Raw genomic sequence first — 14,021 nt, 5'->3', positions numbered from 1 at the left:
TGGTTGTTTGATGTGTAAACATTGAATTGTTATTCTTATTGTAATTGATTTTATGTAGAACAACTTATTCTGGTTGTTGCATGTGTAAACATTGAATTGTTATTTTTTTGTAATTGATTTTATGCAGAACATCTCTTTCTGGTTGTTGCATGTGTAAAAGTTGAATTGTTATTCTGATTTTAATTGATTTTATGTAGAACATCTTATTCTTGTTTTTGTATGTGTAGAAGTTTAATTGTTATTCTTATTGTAATTTATTTTATGTGGAACATCTTATTCTGGTTATTTTATGTGTAAACATTGAATTGTTTTTGTTATTGTAATTGATTTTATGTAGAACACCTTATTCAGGGTGTTCCATGTGTAAAAGTTGAATTGTTATTTTGATTCTAATTGATTTTATGTAAAACATCTTAGTCTGGTTGTTGCACGTGTAAAAGTTGAATTGTTTTTTCTATTTCTAATTGATTTTATGTTGAACACCTTTTTCTGGTTGTGGCATGTGTTAAAGTTGAATTGTTAATCTTATTCTAATTAATTTTATATAGAACATCTTAGTCTAATTATTGCATGTGTAAAATTTCAATTCTTATTCTTATTCTAATTGATTTTATGTAGAACACCTTATTCTGGTTGTTGTATGTGTAAACATTCAATTGTTTTTCTTATTCAAATTCATTTTTTGTAGAACACCTTATTCTGGTTGTGCCATGTGTGAAAGTAAACATTGAGTTCTTATTCTTACTGTAATTAATTTTGTGTAGAACATCTTATTCTGGTTGTTGCATGTGTAAAAGTTGAATTTTTATTCTTATTTTAATTGATTTTATGTCAAACACCTTATTCTGGTTGTTGCATGTGTAAAAGTTGAATTGTGTTTCGTATTGTAATTGTTTTTATGTAGAACATCTCTGTCTGGTTGTTGAATGTGTAAAAGTTAAATTGTTATTGTTATTGTAATTGATTTTATGTAGAACACCTTATTCTGGTTGTGCCATGTGTAAAAGTTGAATTGTTATTTTTATTATAATTGTGTTTATGTAGAACACATTAGTCTGGTGGTTGCATGTGTAAAAGTTGAATTGTTTTTCTTATTCTAATTGATTTTATGTAGAACACCTTATTCTGGTTGTTGGATGTGTAGAAGTTTAATTGTTATTCTTATTGTAATTTATTTTATGTAGAACATCTTATTCTGGTTGTTGTATGTGTAAACATCGAATTGTTTTTCTTATTCTAATTGATTTTATGTAGAACATCTTATTCTGGTTGTTGCATGTGTAAACATTGAGTTGGTATTCTTATTCTAATTAATTTTGTGTAGAACATCTTATTCTGGTTGTTGCATGTGTAAAAGTTCAATTGTTATTCTTATTCAAATTCATTTTTTGTAGAACACTTTAGTCTGGGTTTACATGTGTAAAAGTTGTTGATTCTAATTGATTTTATGTCGAACACCTTATTCTGGTTCTTGCATATGTAAAAGTTCAATTGTTATTTTTATTTTAATTATTTTCTGTAGGACACCTTAGTCTGGTTGTTGCATGTGTAAGATTTGTTTATTCTAATTGATTTTATGTAGAACACGTTATTCTGGTTGTTGCAGTGAAAAGTTGAATTTATATTATTATTGGAATTGATTCTATGTAGAACACCTTCTTCTGGTTGTTGCACGTGTAAAATTTGTTGATTCTAATTGATTTGATGTAGAACATCTTATTCTGGTTGTTGCATGTAGAAAAGTTGAATTGTTATTCTTATTGTAATTCTTTTGATGCTGATCACGTTAGTCTGGTTGTTGCATGTATAAACATTGAATTGTTTTTCTTATTCTAATTGATTTTATGTAGAACAACTTTCTGTGGTTGTTGCATGTGTAAACATTGAATTGTTATTCTTATTGTAATTAATTTTATGTAGAATATCTTATTCTGGTTGATGGATGTGTGAAATATGAATTGTTATTCTGATTCCAATTGATTTTATGTCGAACACCTTATTCTGGTTGTTGTATGTGTAAACATTGAATTGTTTTTCTCATTGTATTTGATTTTATGCAGAACAACTTATTCTGGTTGTTGCATGTGTAAATATTGAATTGTTATTCTGATTCCAATTGATTTTATGTAGAACATTTTAGTCTGGTTTTTGCACGTGTAAAAGTTTAATTGTTATTCTTATTGTAATTTATTTTATGTGGAAAATCTTATTCTGGTTGTTGCATGTATAAACATTGAGTTCTTATTCTTATTCTAATTAATTTTGTGTAGAATATTTTATTCTGGTTGTTGCATGTATAAAAGTTGAATTGCTAATCTTATTGTAATTGATTTTATGTAGAACACCTTATTCTGGTTGTTGCATGTGTAAAAGTTGAATTGTTAATCTTATTCTAATTGATTTTATATAGAACATCTTAGTCTGGTTGTTGCATGTCTAAAATTTCAATTGTTATTCTTATTGTAATTGATTTTATGTAGAACACCTTATTCTGGTTGTTGGATTGTAGAAGTTTAATTGTTATTTTTATTGTAATTGATTTTATGTAGAACACCTTATTCTGGTTGTTGTATGTGTAAACATTGAATTTTTTTTCTTATTCTAATTGATTTTATGTAGAACAACTTTTTCTGGTTGTTTGATGTGTAAACATTGAATTGTTATTCTTATTGTAATTGATTTTATGTAGAACAACTTATTCTGGTTGTTGCATGTGTAAACATTGAATTGTTATTTTTTTGTAATTGATTTTATGCAGAACATCTCTTTCTGGTTGTTGCATGTGTAAAAGTTGAATTGTTATTCTGATTTTAATTGATTTTATGTAGAACACCTTAGTCTGGTTGTTGCATGTATAAATGTTGAATTGTTATTCTTATTGTAATTGTTTTTATGTAGAACATCTTAGTCTCGTTGTTGCATGTGTAAAAGTGGTTGATTCTAATTGATTTTATGTAGAACATCTTATTCTGGTTTTTGCATGTGTAAAAGTTGAATTGCTATTCTTATTGTAAATGATTTTATGTAGAACACCTTATTCTGGTTGTAGTATGTGTAAACATTGAATTGTTTTTCTTACTCTAATTGATTTTATGTAGACCAACTTTTTCTGGTTGTTAGATGTGTAAATATTGAATTGTTATTCTTATTATAATTGATTTTATGCAGAACAACTTATTCTGGTTGTTGCATGTGTAAACATTGAATTGTTTTTCTTATTGTAATTGATTTTATGTAGAACACCTTATTCAGGGTGTTCCATGTGTAAAAGTTGAATTGTTATTTTGATTCTAATTGATTTTATGTAAAACATCTTAGTCTGGTTGTTGCACGTGTAGAAGTTGAATTGTTTTTTCTAATTCTAATTGATTTTATGTTGAACACCTTATTCTGGTTGTGGCATGTGTTAAAGTTGAATTGTTAATCTTATTCTAATTAATTTTATATAGAACATCTTAGTCTAATTATTGCATGTGTAAAATTTCAATTCTTATTCTTATTCTAATTGATTTTATGTAGAACACCTTATTCTGGTTGTTGTATGTGTAAACATTCAATTGTTTTTCTTATTCTAATTGATTTTATGTAGAACACCTTATTCTGGTTGTTTCATGTGTAAACATTGAGTTGTTATTCTTATTCTAATTAATTTTGTGTAGAACATCTTATTCTGGTTGTTGCATGTGTAAAAGTTCAATTGTTATTCTTATTCAAATTCATTTTTTGTAGAACACCTTATTCTGGTTGTGCCATGTGTGAAAGTAAACATTGAGTTCTTATTCTTACTGTAATTAATTTTGTGTAGAACATCTTATTCTGGTTGTTGCATGTGTAAAAGTTGAATTTTATTCTTATTTTAATTGATTTTATGTCAAACACCTTATTCTGGTTGTTGCATGTGTAAAAGTTGAATTGTGTTTCGTATTGTAATTGTTTTTATGTAGAACATCTCTGTCTGGTTGTTGAATGTGTAAAAGTTAAATTGTTATTCTTATTGTAATTGATTTTATGTAGAACACCTTATTCTGGTTGTGCCATGTGTAAAAGTTGAATTGTTATTTTTATTATAATTGTGTTTATGTAGAACACATTAGTCTGGTGGTTGCATGTGTAAAAGTTGAATTGTTTTTCTTATTCTAATTGATTTTATGTAGAACACCTTATTCTGGTTGTTGGATGTGTAGAAGTTTAATTGTTATTCTTATTGTAATTTATTTTATGTAGAACATCTTATTCTGGTTGTTGTATGTGTAAACATCGAATTGTTTTTCTTATTCTAATTGATTTTATGTAGAACATCTTTTTCTGGTTGTTGCATGTGTAAACATTGAGTTGGTATTCTTATTCTAATTAATTTTGTGTAGAACATCTTATTCTGGTTGTTGCATGTATAAAAGTTCAATTGTTATTCTTATTCAAATTCATTTTTTGTAGAACACCTTATTCTGGTTGTGCCATGTGTGAAAGTAAACATTGAGTTCTTATTCTTACTCTAATTAATTTTGTGTAGAACATCTTATTCTGGTTGTTGCATGTGTAAAAGTTGAATTTTTATTCTTATTTTAATTGATTTTATGTCAAACACCTTATTCTGGTTGTTGCATGTGTAAAAGTTGAATTGTGTTTCGTATTGTCATTGTTTTTATGTAGAACATCTCTGTGTGGTTGTTGAATGTGTAAAAGTTAAATTGTTATTCTTATTGTAATTGATTTATGTAGAACACCTTATTCTGGTGGTTGCATGTGTAAAAGTTGAATTGTTTTTCTTATTCTAATTGATTTTATGTAGAACACCTTATTCTGGTTGTTGGATGTGTAGAAGTTTAATTGTTATTCTTATTGTAATTTATTTTATGTAGAACATCTTATTCTGGTTGTTGTATGTGTAAACATGGAATTGTTTTTCTTATTCTAATTGATTTTATGTAGAACATCTTATTCTGGTTGTTGCATGTGTAAACATTGAGTTGGTATTCTTATTCTAATTAATTTTGTGTAGAACATCTTATTCTGGTTGTTGCATGTGTAAAAGTTCAATTGTTATTCTTATTCAAATTCATTTTTTGTAGAACACCTTAGTCTGGGTTTACATGTGTAAAAGTTGTTGATTCTAATTGATTTTATGTCGAACACCTTATTCTGGTTCTTGCATATGTAAAAGTTCAATTGTTATTTTTATTTTAATTATTTTCTGTAGGACACCTTAGTCTGGTTGTTGCATGTGTAAGATTTGTTTATTCTAATTGATTTTATGTAGAACACGTTATTCTGGTTGTTGCAGTGAAAAGTTGAATTTATATTATTATTGGAATTCATTCTATGTAGAACACCTTCTTCTGGTTGTTGCACGTGTAAAAGTTGTTGATTCTAATTGATTTGATGTAGAACATCTTATTCTGGTTGTTGCATGTAGAAAAGTTGAATTGTTATTCTTATTGTAATTCTTTTGATGCTGATCACGTTAGTCTGGTTGTTGCATGTATAAACATTGAATTGTTTTTCTTATTCTAATTGATTTTATGTAGAACAACTTTCTGTGGTTGTTGCATGTGTAAACATTGAATTGTTATTCTTATTGTAATTAATTTTATGTAGAATATCTTATTCTGGTTGATGGATGTGTGAAATATGAATTGTTATTCTGATTCCAATTGATTTTATGTCGAACACCTTATTCTGGTTGTTGTATGTGTAAACATTGAATTGTTTTTCTCATTGTATTTGATTTTATGCAGAACAACTTATTCTGGTTGTTGCATGTGTAAATATTGAATTGTTATTCTGATTCCAATTGATTTTATGTAGAACATTTTAGTCTGGTTTTTGCACGTGTAAAAGTTTAATTGTTATTCTTATTGTAATTTATTTTATGTGGAAAACCTTATTCTGGTTGTTGCATGTATAAACATTGAGTTCTTATTCTTATTCTAATTGATTTTGTGTAGAATATTTTATTCTGGTTGTTGCATGTATAAAAGTTGAATTGCTAATCTTATTGTAATTGATTTTATGTAGAACACCTTATTCTGGTTGTTGCATGTATAAAACTTGAATTGTTAATCTTATTCTAATTGATTTCATATAGAACATCTTAGTCTGGTTGTTGCATGTCTAAAATTTCAATTGTTATTCTTATTGTAATTGATTTTATGTAGAACACCTTATTCTGGTTGTTGGATTGTAGAAGTTTAATTGTTATTTTTATTGTAATTGATTTTATGTAGAACACCTTATTCTGGTTGTTGTATGTGTAAACATTGAATTTTTTTTCTTATTCTAATTGATTTTATGTAGAACAACTTTTTCTGGTTGTTTGATGTGTAAACATTGAATTGTTATTCTTATTGTAATTGATTTTATGTAGAACAACTTATTCTGGTTGTTGCATGTGTAAACATTGAATTGTTATTTTTTTGTAATTGATTTTATGCAGAACATCTCTTTCTGGTTGTTGCATGTGTAAAAGTTGAATTGTTATTCTGATTTTAATTGATTTTATGTAGAACACCTTAGTCTGGTTGTTGCATGTATAAATGTTGAATTGTTATTCTTATTGTAATTGTTTTTATGTAGAACATCTTAGTCTCGTTGTTGCATGTGTAAAAGTGGTTGATTCTAATTGATTTTATGTAGAACATCTTATTCTGGTTTTGCATGTGTAAAAGTTGAATTGTTATTCGTATTGTAATTGTTTTTATGTAGAACACCTTACTCTGGTTGTTGCATGTATAAAAGTTGAATTGCTATTCTTATTGTAATTGATTTTATGTAGAACACCTTATTCTGGTTGTTGGATTGTAGAAGTTTAATTGTTATTTTTATTGTAATTGATTTTATGTAGAACACCTTTTTCTGGTTGTAGTATGTGTAAACATTGAATTGTTTTTCTTACTCTAATTGATTTTATGTAGACCAACTTTTTCTGGTTGTTAGATGTGTAAATATTGAATTGTTATTCTTATTATAATTGATTTTATGTAGAACAACTTATTCTGGTTGTTGCATGTGTAAACATTGATTTGTTATTTTTTTGTAATTGATTTTATGCAGAACATCTATTTCTGGTTGTTGCATGTGTAAAAGTTGAATTGTTATTCTGATTTTAATTGATTTTATGTAGAACACTTTAGTCTGGTTGTTACATGTATAAAAGTTGAATTGTTATTCTTATTGTAATTGTTTTGATGCAGGACACCTTAGTCTGGTTGTTGCATGTGTAACAGTTGTTTATTCTTATTCTGGTTGTTGTATGTGTAAAAGTTGAATTGTTAATCTTATTCTAATTGATTTTATATAGAACATCTTAGTCTGGTTGTTGCATGTCTAAAATTTCAATTGTTATTCTTATTGTAATTGATTTTATGTAGAACACCTTATTCTGGTTGTTGGATTGTAGAAGTTTAATTGTTATTTTTATTGTAATTGATTTTATGTAGAACACCTTATTCTGGTTGTTGTATGTGTAAACATTGAATTTTTTTTCTTATTCTAATTGATTTTATGTAGAACAACTTTTTCTGGTTGTTTGATATGTAAACATTGAATTGTTATTCTTATTGTAATTGATTTTATGTAGAACAACTTATTCTGGTTGTTGCATGTGTAAACATTGAATTGTTATTTTTTTGTAATTGATTTTATGCAGAACATCTCTTTCTGGTTGTTGCATGTGTAAAAGTTGAATTGTTATTCTGATTTTAATTGATTTTATGTAGAACACCTTAGTCTGATTGTTGCATGTATAAATGTTGAATTGTTATTCTTATTGTAATTGTTTTTATGTAGAACATCTTAGTCTCGTTGTTGCATGTGTAAAAGTGGTTGATTCTAATTGATTTTATGTAGAACACCTTTTTCTGGTTGTTGCTTGTGTAGAAGTTGAATTCTTATTCTGATTCTACTTGATTTTATGTCGAACACCTTATTCTGGTTGTTCTATGTGTAAACATTGAATTGTTTTTCTTATTCTAATTGATTTTATGTAGAACATTTTATTCTTGTTGTTGTATGTGTAGAAGTTTAATTGTTATTCTTATTGTAATTTATTTTATGTGGAACATCTTATTCTGGTTATTCTATGTGTAAACATTGAATTGTTTTTCTTATTCTAATTGATTTTATGTGGACCAACTTTTTCTGGTTGTGAGATGTGTAAACATTGAATTGTTATTCTTATTATAATTGATTTTATGCAGAACATCTCTTTCTGGTTGTTGCATGTGTAAAAGTTGAATTGTTATTCTTATTGTAATTTATTTTATGTAGAACACCTTATTCCGATTTTGCCATGTGTAAAAGGTGAATTGTTATATTTATTGTAATTGTTTTTATGTAGAACACCTTAGTCTGGTGGTTGCATGTGTAAAAGTTGAATTTTTATTCTGATTGTAATTGATTTTATGCAGAACATCTTATTCTGGTTGTTGAATGTGTAAACATTAAATTGTTTTTCTTATTCTACTTGATTTTATGTAGAACATCTTAGTCTGGTTCTTGCATGTAGAAAAGTTGAATTGTTTTTCCTATTATAATTGATATTATGTAGAACACCTTATTCTGGTTGTTGCATGTGTAAAAGTTGAATTGTTATTCTTTTTGTAATTGATTTTATGTAGAACACCTTATTTCGGTTGTGCCATGTGTAAAAGTTGAATTGTTATTCTTATTCTAATTGATTTTATGTAGAACACCTTATTCCGGTTGTGCCATGTGTAAAAGTTGAAATGTTATATTTATTGAAATTGTTTTTATGTAGAACACATTATTCTGGTTGTTGCATGTATAAAAGTTGAATTGTTTTTTTTATTCTAATTAATTTTATGTAGAACATTTTATTCTGGTTGTTGCATGTGTAAAAGTTGAATTTTATTCTTATTGTAATTGATTTTATGCAGAACATCTCTTTCTTGTTGTTGCATGTGTAAAAGTTGAATTTTTATCCTTATTCTAATTGATTTTATGTAAAACATCTTAGTCTCGTTCTTGCACGTGTAAAAGTTGAATTTTTATCCTTATTCTAATTGATTTTATGTAAAACATCTTAGTCTCTGTTTTGCACGTGTAAAAGTTGAATTGTAATTGTTTTTATATAGAACACCTTATTCTGGTTCTTGCATGTAGAAAAGTTGAATTGTTTTTTCTATTCTAATTGATTTTTTGTAGGACACCTTATTCTGGTTGTTGCATGTGTAAAAGTTGAATTGTTATTCTTATTGTAATTGATTTTATATAGAACACCTTATTTCGGTTGTGCCATGTGTAAAAGTTGAATTGTTATATTTATTGTAATTGTTTTTATGTAGAACACCTTACTCTGGTGGTTGCATGTGTAAAAGTTGAATTTTTATTCTTATTGTAATTGATTTTATGCAGAACATCTTATTCTGGTTGTTGAATGTGTAAATATTAAATTGTTTTTCTTATTCTAATTGATTTTATGTAGAACATCTTAGTCTGGTTGTTGCATGTGTAAAAGTTGAATTGTTTTTTTATTCTAATTGATCTTTGTAGAACACCTTATTCTGGTGTTTGCATGTGTAAAAGTTTAATTTTTATTCTTATTGTAATTGATTTTATGCAGAACATCTTATTCTGGTTGTTGAATGTGTAAATATTAAATTGTTTTTCTTATTCTAATCCATTTTATGTGGAACACTTTATTCTGTTTGTTGCATATGTAAAAGTTGAATTGTTATTCGTATTGTAATTGTTTTTATGTAGAACACCTTAGTCTTTTTGTTGCATGTGTAAAAGTTGAATTGTTATTCATATTGTAATATTTCTTATGTACAACACCTTATTCTGGTTGTTGCTTGTGTAAAAGTTGAATTGTTATTCTTATTGTAATTGATTTTATGTAGAACATCTTATTCTGGTTGTTGCATGTGTAAACATTGAATTGTTATTCTTATTTTAATTGATTTTATGTAGAACATCTTATTCTGGTTGTTGCATGTGTAAACATTGAATTCTTATTTTTATTGAAATTGTTTTTATGTAGAACACCTTATTCTGGTTGTTGGATGTGTAAAAGTTGAATTGTTTTTCTTATTCAAATTGATTTTATGTAGAACACTTTCTTCTGGTTGTTGCATGTGTAAAAGTTGAATTTTTATTCTTATTATAATTGATTTGATGCAGAACATCTTTTTCTGGTTGTTGCATGTGTAAAAGATGAATTGTTTTTTTATTCTAATTGATTTTATGTAGAACACCTTATTGTGGTTGTTGCATGTGTAAAAGTTGAATTGTTTTTTTTATTCTAATTGATTTTATGTAGAACATCTTTTCTGGTTGTTTCTTGTGTAAAAGTTGAATTGTTATTCTTATTGTAATTGTTTTTATGTAGAACATCTTATTCTGGTTGTTGCATGTATAAAAGTTGAATTGTTATTCTTATTGTAATTGGTTTGATGCAGAACACCTTAGTCTGGTTGTTGCATGTGTAACAGTTGTTGATTCTAATTGATTTTATGTATAACATCTTATTCTGGTTGTTGCATGTATAAAAGTTTAATTGTTTTTTTATTCTTATTGATTTTATGTAGAACACCTTATTCTGGTTGTTGCATGTGTAAACATTGAATTGTTATTCTTATTGTAATTGATTTTATGTAGAACATCTTATTCTGGTTGTTGCATGTGTAAAAGTTGAATTGTTATTCTTATTCTAATTGATTTTATGTAGAACACCTTATTCTGCTTGTTGCAGTGTAAAAGTTGAATTGTTATTCTTATTGTAATTGATTTTATGTAGAACATCTTATTCTGGTTGTTGCATGTGTAAAAGTTTAATTGCTATTGTTATTGCAATAAATTTTCTATAGAACATCTTATTCTGGTTGTTGCATGTGTAAACATTGAATTGTTATTCTTATTTTAATTGATTTTATGTAGAACATCTTATTCTGCTTGTTGCATGTGTAAAAGTTGAATTGTTATTCTTATTCTTATTGATTTTATGTAGAACATCTTATTCTGGTTGTTGCATGTGTAAAAGTTCAATTGTTACTGTTATATTAATTGTTTTCATGTGAAATATCGTAGTCTGGTTATTGCATGTGTAAGTTTATACATTAAAAACTTTAGTCTAAGTATTGCATTTGTGAAAGCTGGGAGTTAGTGTAATTTTTATGTGTGTAAAAGTTTAACCTTTACTTTTATGCCAATCCATCCATATCTGGCATTTGAATGGTATATTTAAGTTGGAAGATTTTATCATTGTTATTGCATGTTTAAAGATTGAATTATAATATTACTGGTCGTTGTTTCATGTGTAACTTGAGCAAAGATGACAAATGTTCATCAAATAGCTGTTTACTTTTCTATATTGCCTGTATAAACGAAAATCCTGTACACATATTGATATATGAATAATGTGAGGAGATATATCTGTTCAATAATTTTATTTTACATATGACTAATAGTGAACAGACCTTTTTGTCTTTGCGAATTAACTGGTGTTTTAACTTAGAAGATATCAGTAACACTAGGCACACATCTCTTCAGGGTTCAAGAAAATGTTTTCTGATACATCTGTTTCACAAGTCCTTCAGCACAAAATTTGTTTGAACATCAACGGCTCAGTCTCTTGAGAGATTGTTACTCAAATTTCTCCATAATCCATTTGAGTGGATGTCGCCACAAACAGCGTCTCTGAGTAATAATTGAGAAATTTAGATCTTAATTAGAGCTACAGTTCTTAATTAAATGTTCTTCTGGTGATGGTAGTTTGAATGCACAGTTTGAACGTCCATTATGCACAAACCTCATTAGTACTATCTTGAACCTGTAGTTATTTACATTGGGGAGAAATATCTGTTGTAGTCTACAGTTAGTGACCTTCTGTGTGGCAAAACTGTATGCAGTATATTTGTGTGAAAAATGAATTCAGCAGTGTTCCTGATGAATAAACAAAAGTGAACTGGTCCCTACTGTTCATTTCAGTGTTTACTCATCATAATTAATAAGTCAAGCATGAAGTGGTTGTTATTGTTTAGTTGTAGACAAAGTTTGTCTGCAAAGCTGATTTATGTTCTGTTCTTTTTTATCTGAGTAAAGTGATTCTAACATTTCAAGTTGAAGTTCTTCTCAAGAATGGAGACTGATGCAGAGAAAATTAGACACTGGTTAGTAATACTGCTGGTATTGTTGGTTTTATTTTATTTAACTGTATTCTCCTTGTGGCTTGACCAACATTTCCATGGTTGTGTCTTGTTATGTTGTTTGTCTCTTTAATATTTGAAGTATCTATATCTATGTTTAAAATCAACTAGTGGATAAAATTGTGTGATAAACTTTTAAATGTGTTAAATTGTTATTGAAAAGAGTGTATTTAAAGTTATTTTGTGTAATAACATATAGGATATTTAGTTTCTGTTTTTTGGTGGATTATTCTAATTAGAGTAACAATGGAAAAACAATTTTTTTTAACCCTTTTGGCGAAGTTGGCGACCGCAGTGGACTTGAAGACTCAGCACGGCAGGCGATCTTCATCGACAAGATGTAAACAACATACCCTCTTGGCTAATCATCATAATCACACAGGCCTGTAGACCCACTTGAGGCTAGAACCATGTGTATTTATTGTTTACTTGGGATTCCCAGCAGGTATTTAAACTGGAGGTCATGTGATTTCTTTGTTTTCTAGCCTGTGTAGATCATACTGTTCATTGTTTTAGAAGACGCCTTCCTTGCATATTCTGTTGATACTTGTAACGTTGTTACAATGCTGAGAGGAACAGCTTATACCACTAAAGAAGTAATCGATATTATTTGTAACAATGAAGAGAGTGACAAAGAGTGTGAGCCAGATGATAATGAAAGCTTACTTGTAACAGATGAGAGTGATAATGAAGGTGTGGCCTGGAATCTGTTCCGCTTTAGGTAAGAACATGGTGTAGTTAGGGTCATATAACTTATTGGATAAACTGACTGACCAAGGCTAGTTCTTGTTAACAGATATATAATATATTGTGCAGATTGCAAGAGCAACGGTGAAAACCCAGTATCTCCAAGACTGTTCAGAGAACAGATTATTCAAAATTTGCTGGAGGGACATGTCAGCAAAGCCAAACGGAAACGAAGACCAAGTACTGATAAAGGTCAGCTTGTTGGAAAGACATAGTATTGGACAATATGAGGACAAAAAACACAAACCTGATTCTACTGTTTGCAGCGATAGATACACAGCTGGATGGAAATGAAAGCAGACTAATTATTTCTGCAAACAGTGCAATCTCCCCATGTGCTTTTTACCATGAGATATATCATAAGCACACAGACTATCAATGGGCTGTTCTATACAATTTATAATAAATTATTGTGTTTTACCTGGCACTTTGTGTATCAGGGTGTCTTCCTTTATACCTGTTATTCTTATGTATTGAATTTAACATATATAGTATTGGGTACAACCACTGAATATTTCAGGGACTTTTGTTGAGTTATTACCAAGATATCATGCTTTTAGTTCTGATACCATAATTAGTTGAAGTATCAAAAATATATATTCAGTGCCATGCCAAACATTAAAAGTTGTTATTCAGTGCTGAAAGGGTTAAGCAATTCTTCAGTGTTTTTCAGTTCTGTGTTTTAAAATCCTGATATATTAAACACACTTTACAGCACATTTTTAACAAGTTTTTTTTTAAAGATTGAGGGAACAAAACTTTCAAACTACAGAAATGTATTTTTGATATGTTGTTGTGGTAATTACATCCCGTTATTGAAGACATGAATGAATAACAATTAGTTTGTTACTTTTAACAGTAAACTCTAAGTTGGGATATTTACCATTTTAAAAACTGTAGAAAATTCTTAACCAAATGAACATTGTTAAACAAAAGTGTTGCCAACGTATTTCCCATAATACACAGGTTTAAAATGTTTACGACAGGATGGTAAACAAATGTTTTCATGAAAGTGGGATGTAGCTGAAAAAGACTTTTCAAGACAAACATCATTCATTAAACATTTCACTGATGATATGGGAGTTCATGACACCAGAGAGACAGTGGAAG

The 14,021-nt window shown here is 28.0% G+C and overlaps 1 long non-coding RNA gene across 1 annotated transcript; it reads left to right on the top strand.

The window, feature by feature from the left end:
• The first annotated feature begins 10,279 nt into the window (after positions 1-10,279).
• On the top strand, positions 10,280-13,657 carry LOC143241793 (uncharacterized). Its single transcript, XR_013022277.1, has 3 exons — positions 10,280-12,128; positions 12,447-12,885; positions 12,981-13,657. It is a non-coding gene; the product is annotated as an uncharacterized LOC143241793 (long non-coding RNA).
• The last annotated feature ends 364 nt before the right edge of the window (positions 13,658-14,021 follow it).

Source organism: Tachypleus tridentatus, unplaced genomic scaffold (assembly GCF_004210375.1).
Source record: "Tachypleus tridentatus isolate NWPU-2018 unplaced genomic scaffold, ASM421037v1 Hic_cluster_1, whole genome shotgun sequence".
Taxonomy (NCBI): Eukaryota; Metazoa; Arthropoda; class Merostomata; order Xiphosura; family Limulidae; genus Tachypleus; species Tachypleus tridentatus.
The sequence above is the reverse complement of the archived record's forward strand: the minus strand, read 5'-3'. Positions and strand labels throughout refer to the sequence as shown.